This window comes from Choloepus didactylus, chromosome 4, assembly GCF_015220235.1.
Source record: "Choloepus didactylus isolate mChoDid1 chromosome 4, mChoDid1.pri, whole genome shotgun sequence".
NCBI lineage: Eukaryota > Metazoa > Chordata > Mammalia > Pilosa > Megalonychidae > Choloepus > Choloepus didactylus.
The window spans coordinates 171,611,107-171,619,316 of NC_051310.1; positions in this window are offsets into that span (position 1 = coordinate 171,611,107).

The window sequence follows — 8,210 nt, forward strand, 5'->3', positions numbered from 1 at the left end:
TTGCCTCCCACCCCTACTGCAGGAATGCTGGCCACCATAGCCCAATGGAAGTTTTATTGCAAAAAGAGAAGCTAAGCCCCCTTTTTTAAATTCAGCATTATGCATACAGACAAATCATGGTTTCTCAAAGTCCTAACCACAATAACATCCAAAACTGACAATAAATGTTAGAAGAAAACAGGGAAAGAGTAGTAAACCAGGACCCACCAATAAAAGTTTCAGAAACATTTATTTTTATCTTTTTTTCTGGGACTGCAGATTAATTTGTGATCAGGGAAACTATGCTAAACCATTAACAAAAATAAGGGAGCAAAACAGAAGCTGATATGGCTGTGTCTCATATGGAAATGATGAACAGATTCTTGCTGTACAATTTTAGAAAAATAATCAGATATTTACTTGGTAACCTGTGTGGTACCTGGTTGAGTTTTACTTTTCTGAGACTAGCATGTTAACCTTGTATCACAGGATCTTCCTAAACATTATGCAGGTGGTCATCACCATCCCTCCATCACTATCCTTGGCAATTATCGAGCAATAATCTGTTCCAGGCCTGCACTGAACACTTCATGTATTATTGTTCCAGTTTGCTAAAGCTGCTGGAATGCAAAATACCAGAAATAGATAGGCTTTTATAAAGGGGCTTTATTAGCTTACAAATTTACAGTTCTAAGGCCATAAAAGTGTCCAAACTAAGGCATCCACAAGAGGATACCTTCACTAAAGAAAGGCCAATGGCATCTTGGGTTCCTCTGTCACATGGAAAGGCACATGGCAACATCTGTTGGGCCTTTTCTCCCAGGCTCTAGTTTCAAAATGGTTTTCTCCAAAATATCTCTGGGCATTTTCTCTCTAAGTGTCTCTCTCATCTCTCTTCAAAATGTCTCTGCCTTTTATGCTCTTATAGAGGACACCAGTAAACTAATTAAGACCCACCTCAAATGGGCAGGTTCACATCTCCATGGAAATAATCTAATCAAAAGGTCCCATCCACAATTGGGTGGGTCACATCTCCATGGAAACAACCCAGTCAAAAGATTCCACCCACAATAAGTCTGTGCCCACTGCCCACCAGAGTGGATCAAAAGAACATAGTCTTTCCTGGGGTCCACGACAGTCTCAAACCGGCACAGTTATCTTGTTTATTTTATTACAATACCTATAAGCATGTGATGCTCACCCTATAAACAGTGTTTCCCAAATTTTAACAAGCATCAGAATCATCTGGAGGGCTGGTTAAAGCACAAATTGCTAGTTAAAACATAGTTTGGGGGGTCCCATCTGCAGAGTTTCTGAATTAGTAAGTCTAGGGTGAGTCCTGAGAATTTGCGTATCTAACAGTTTCCCAGGTAACAGATCTGATGCTGCTGGTCCAAGGACCACACTTTCGGAACTACTACTCTATGAGGTAAATATTATTATTTTCCCCATTTTCCTGATGAATAAACTAAGCCTTTGAGAGGTTAATTAACTTGCCCAAGATCAGATGGCTAGTAAGAAGTGCAGCCAGGATTCAAATCCAAGTTGGCTGAGCTCAAACCATTAGGGAACACTGCCAGAAATAAACATTCTTCCGATCCCATAATCAAGGCCCAGAAATATGACCATTAAGATAAATCAGTCTTCAGGTAACTCAAAATATTCTCAAACACCTTGTTTTGTTTTAAGTAACCACTCATATAGCCATGTTTTAAATGGTCACTTCATTAAGTTTCAGTATATTAAAATCTGAAATAATTTAAGAAAAGTGTTCATTAAAATGACAGTTTGAAAATTTTGGTCAAGAAACATTGAGGAATCCAAAAAGAATTTGAACAGACTGACACCAGAAGAAAAACTCACATTCACTTTTCATAGAAGATGAAAGTAGATTAGTTAAAATCAGACACAAGTCTGAGCAAATCCTTTCCTTGGTGGAGAAGAGAAAAATCTAGCAAGCAGAGAGGAAAGCTTCTTGTGTTCATTCTCCAGGCAGTCATACCTGGAACCTCAACATTTTGAGGTGATAGGAAATGGTGGTCAGAGTCATTTTCAAGACTGTGCTCAATGGCTTGAAGTGGAATCTCTTTACCATTTATCTCCTTTGCTTTCCTCTGGACCTCACTCCCAATGCTAAGATTATCCCAATGCTTTCCAGTTTTTTTTCATTCCCAGGCTCGCCATACAAATGATAACCAACTGAGTAGCAACTTTATCCTTTATCCTTCTTCAGACAATTTTCATAGAATTCTCCCCATTTGTGAAACTTACAGGGGTACATTCAAGATATACTAAGAAATTTCCCTTTCCCTTCTGTCACTTTTCTCACCAAACTCATTTTTTTTTTATTCCTTAATGAAACTTCTGCTCCAATAAGCAAATCTCCTTTCTCAGCTTTTAAACATTTTACTTCTGCTTCCTTCTTTTTTTCTTTCTGTACGCCAATTACTATAATTCACTACCTTTAGGCCTGCTTTAGCTTCCTAGGCTGCTTAAAGCAAATACCATGAAAAGGTTTGGTCGGACAACAGCAATTTATTAGCTTACAGTTTTGAGGCTGAAAAATGTCCAAATCAAGGCATCATCAAGGTGATGCTTTCTTCCTGAAGACCAGCTGCCAGTGATCCTTGGCTCCTCTGCCAAATGGCCATGTCATGGTATCTTCTTGTCTCTCCCTTCTCTTCCTGGTTTTGTTGATTTCAGCTTCTTGCTTCCCTGGTTTTCTCCTCTGTATTCATTCCATTTATAAAGGACTCCAATAAAAGGATTAAGACCCATCCTGAATGAGGTGGGTCACACCTTAACTTAAGTAACCTCCTCAAAAGGTCCTACTTACAATGGGCCCACACACACAGGAACGGATTAGATTTAAGAACATGTTTTCCTAGGGTAATACAGCTTCAAGCTACACAAAGCCCAACTCAAAACTCCATTCTTTACAAGAACTGGTTTATTCTAGGAGGCGGCTGCTACAGTCTCTTTTTATATGGCTATGTACATGTCCTACTCTATAAGAACGGTTCAAGATAAAAATGAACTTATATCCTACTGCTAATTTACCTGTCAAATCTGGTGTTTCATCCTATGAAAAGCAATAAATCACTTGATAATCTTTTTTTTTTTTTTACTACAAGAAAAATTGTTTTGTTTTTTTTTTTAGCAATAAGAAAAAATGATAAAAAGAAAAATAACATGTCATACAATACAATATACTACTAAGGACAGCAAATAACACCACTACCAAGAATCACATATTACTTCCCTATATCCCCCTCTCATATACATTTAGCATTGGCATATTGCCTTTGTTACATTTAATGGAGGTATATTACAATGTTACTGTTGACCATAGACTCCAGTTTGCTTTGATTATGTTTTTTCCTGAATACCATCCCTTTTTCAAATTTCTACATGGTTGACATTCATTTGCTTTCCCACATGCAAAAACATTTTTATATTTGTATATTTAGTAACAGTCATTGGCCACTCCAGTTTTTGCCACGTTACACAGTCCCAGTCTTTATCATCTATCTTTACCTCTGGTGTCATACATTCTCCTATCCCACCTCTTTCAGCTTTACTCACAGACATCTTTGTTCAGTGTACTTACAATACCGTGCTACCATCACACAGTATTATGCTATCTATTTCTGGATCTATGCAATCAATCCTAAACATTCTGTAGTCCTTCAGCATCAAATGGCTGATCTCTGCCCTCTTTCTATCTCCTGGTCGCCTGTGTTGTCAGCTTTTAACTCCCAAAGTTTGTTCATTAATGTCTGTTCATATTAGTGAGACCATACAGAATCTGTCCTTTTGTTTCTGGCTAACTTCACTCAACATAATGTCCTCAAGGTTCATCCACATTATTACATGATCCATGTCTTTGTTCTGTCTTACAGCTGCATAATATTCCATCATGTGTATATACCACAGTTTGTTTATCCACTCATCCTTTGATGGACATTTGGGCTGTTTCCATCTCTTGGCAATTGTGAATAATGCTGCAATAAACATTGGTTTACAAATGTCTGTTTGTGTCTTAAGTTTCAGTTCCTCTGACTATATACCCAGGAATGGAATAGCTGGGTCATATGGCAAATCTATATTTAGCTTCCTGAGGAACCTCCATACTGTCTTCCAGAGTGGTTGCACCATTCTACATTCCCACCAACAATGAATAAGTGTGCCTCTTTCTCCACATCCTCTCCAGCACTTGTCATTTTCTGTTTTTTGGATAATGGCCATTCTGGTGGGTGTGAGATGATATCTCATTGTGGTTTTGATTTGCATTTCCTTAATAGCCAGTGAAGTTGAGCATTTTTTCATATGCTTTTGTAACTCAATAATCTTAAAAAAAAAGAAAGGCAGTCTTTTGTTATTGACTTCATCTAACTCTTGGCCTTTCTGGGCCAAGTTGGTAATAAATTAGTTTATAAGGGTTGAAAAGTTGTTCTGTTTAAGTTTTCTTCAGCAGTTCAACTAGTGTTTTCTATCTCTCCAAGAACCATAAACCCTTAGAGAGCAGATATTTTCTTTTGTTAAGTACCCACTGGACCTCATTCATTCATTCATTCACTGATATTTGCATGAAGCACTTTCTATGCACCAGGCAGTGAGGGCCCATCCTGTTGCTTTCAGTAGAAGCTTATTTGCTCTCATGAGCTCTGTACTGAACAGGGGCCTTCTCATCCAGAGCTTTGGGCATAGACTTGGGTAGTTGTGAGTCCCTTTAATTTAATTGTTGGGGAAGCTGGAAATACAGGGACAGGTAAAGAGGTAGGAGTTGTCTTGCTGGGAAGCCAGAGTGTTCTTGTAGTTGGGGAGCAGGGTTGGACCGGGTGAGATAAGGGGAGGCTTGTTGAGGAAGTGGAGTTGAGCTCTGTGTAACATTTTCTTTCAGGGATCCTTCCAGCAAATATGAAATGAAAGAAAGAGCTCATTTCCAACAGTTTTGCCTAAGCCAGGGGAAGAACTGTCATATTTTCAATAAGCAGAGATTATAAGTATCAAAACCAAAGAGAGTGGCTTTTTGAATTCACCCAACTTGGGAGTTTGATGTCTTTGGTTAACATCTTTGTACCTGAGTCTCCTTCCTCTATAAAATTAGAATTGGCATACTAATTAGCATGTTGATCCATAAATTAAAAGTAAGTTCCTTGAATAATGATATGCTGTACAGAATGGTTACAAACAATTCAAAGCTCAGTTAGAAATGGGTTATCTTTATTAGAACTGGTAAATGTATTAATGCTAAGATATAGAAAATGGGAGTATAACAGAATTCTATGTTTTTGCTCATTCTAAGCAATTTTTCCTGCAACCAAAAGGTAAACCATCCCAAGATCATAGTGACAAGCACTGCTAGGCAGTTTCAGCTCCTTTGCTTACTAGTTCTCCTTGGCTGGAAATTTCAAGTGACCCCATACTGCTGAGAGCCACAAAAGGGGCCAGAGTTCCTGGGCTGCAGTGAGTTTGTGCATGAAGGGATGAGATGCAGAGATCACTGGGGGACATCTTAGGAGTCAGAACCAAGTAATCCTTGGCCCTCGGGGAGAACTAGGAAATTTCTCTCAGATATTTTATGTGTTCATCTTTTCTTTCCTTCTTCCTTTCTGCTCCTTTCTCCACTGTCTGGTTAACTTCCTCATCTTTGTTTCACTGATCTAAAACCATGCCAGAATACCCACTTGCACTCACTCATGTCTGCTTCCCTCATGCCGTTTAAGATGGAGGAGTTCTCTCAACATTACCACACCCCTTCCCTAGGATCCTTCCTGTAACCCAACTGAAAGGCATTTATCCTTAGGTTTTTCTTACCTTCCCTTCCAAGACTGAGGGAAGGAAAAAAACCTGGTGGTAGCAGAGGTGATAATGGAGCACCCCAGAGAGGGATGGGCTGAGGAGTGTGGACAGCCTTACTTTCCCCTCATAGTTCCCAAGCAATGGGGAAGGGAAGTGGTTTGGAGCTGTTTGCACCACAGGAAAAAAATGTTCTTAAACTTAATCCATTCCTGTGGGTGTGAATCCATTGTTACTAGGACATTTTAATGAGGTTTCTTCAGTTAAGGTTTGGCTCACCTCAGTCAGGATGGGTCTTAATCCTATTACTGGAGTCCTTTATAAAATAAATGAAATTCAGACACAGAGAGAGAAAACCACAGGAGTGAGCTTTCAGAAGCTGAACATCAATGGAACCTGGAAGAAAAAGGAGAGACCAGGAGACGCTCTGCCATGCACCTTGCCGTGTGACGACCTAGAATGCCATGGTTGGGAGAAAACATCGCTTTGTTGTTGCCTGGATTTGGACTTTCTCTTAGCTTCAAAACCATGAGCAAATAAATACCCGTTGTTTAAGCTGAGCCATTGCATGGTATTTGCTTGAGCAACCCAGAAAACTAAAACAGGAAGGTGATGATGAAAAATAGCTTACACCTCAAAGACCCATGGTAAATTATTTTTACAAGTAAGATACATAGGCATGATATAGTATAGGGACAGCATATTTTACCTGGTAATCTTGCAAAGAAAATCTCTAACTACTAAGCTGACCTTGCTTCTCCTTGACACACTTTACCAACAAATATAAAACAAGTCTTAGTCTCTTATTTTAATAGATTTCAGGCATGCCACACCATATTTTTTTGCCAGGTAGTTTAGATACTTTATTATTAAAAGGAGAGAAATATATTGTTATAAAAATTACATTGAATTTTTTAAAAATTATTGTTGAAAACTAATCTCTGGGCCTGGGAGCAGACATTAACTAGGAAAGAACATGAGGGAACTTCCAGGGGCAAGAGTAATAGTAATTTTCTACATCTTCATGGGATTTAGGTTACAGAGGTGTATGCATTTGTCAAAACTCAGAGCATGTACATTTAAGATTTGTGCATTCCATCATGCACAAAAGAAAAAATCTATAAACAAATATTGAATTCCAGCTAACGAGATGCATGACAGAGAAGCATCTGCTGATGCCTGCAGTTCACTTTGAAATGCTTCAAAAAGATAAGATAGATTTATGATGGAGAAAGAAATGGATAATAAATTGATATGTGATAAAGACAGTATAGGAATATGTTAATGGTAAAATCTATATGGTGGCTAAATGAGAGTTCATTCTAAAATGTTTTTAAACTTTGCATTAAAAAATTTTAATATAAAATTTGGAGAAATCATAGTTGAGATAATTTTACACCATTCATCAGCCAACTGCTGTCATTTTGGAACATTCTGGTTATTCTGGCTCAATGAACAAAACCAACATTATTATACAGCTCATTGGAGTTTCTATGTTGTATTTAAGAAATATCACCTAGTCCTGTATAGCCTCTGGATAAAATAATTCTTAATGGAAATGATGCTTTTCTTCCATTGTATATACATTTGTGGAAAACACTAGTTTTGTGGTGAGAGAAACATTTTTCTTCATCCACAGGACTAACATACATTTTGCTGTAATAACTGCTACATTAACCATACATTGTTTTGATCTAAGATATTTCTGTGATTTTCTCCTACATAATATTAAAAATTCCAAAGGAGATGACATTTGAACTTGGTCATGAAGTATGAATAGGAGTTTATTAAACATCAAAAGAGGGAAAGAGAATGACCAGTTTCATTTATGTATCTCCCATAGTTCCTAGCCAACTAAATTCTAGATGAATATTTAGTCCAAGTTGCAAAAGGGCAAAAGTGCAGTTCTTAAACAAACTGGAAATAAAACAACTTGTTTAGAAATAAACTGTACTTTTACTTGGTGATCAAATTTCACTGTCAGGAATTCCGAGACTAGGAGAAACATTGGAAGTTGTGCCAAGATTTGTGAACCTCCTGGGAGAAATGAGACAGAAATGTACCAAGAGACCAAATACTGTAGTTTGCTTGACTTTCTTAAGGTAAATATTACTGACTTAATCCATCCAAATAAATAAAAATGGTCCCCCAAGGAGACCTACATGCTGCAATCCTCAGCAAACTTTTGGAACACCCCTTCTTGAAACGGTGTTCAAAGCCCCCAGCAATTTCTTTTGAATATCTTCAGAGATGGTGGATTCAATTTCTATAATAAGAAATTCATGCCGAGGAGACCTTAGTTGGGTAACACTGGTTTTGGAAAAAGTGCAGTGATTTTCTTGATGATCTAAATTTGTTCTCAACATTCTAAAAGCAGAGTTTCATAAATATCATTAAGCATTATCAGAATACATATTCAGGCTCCTGAG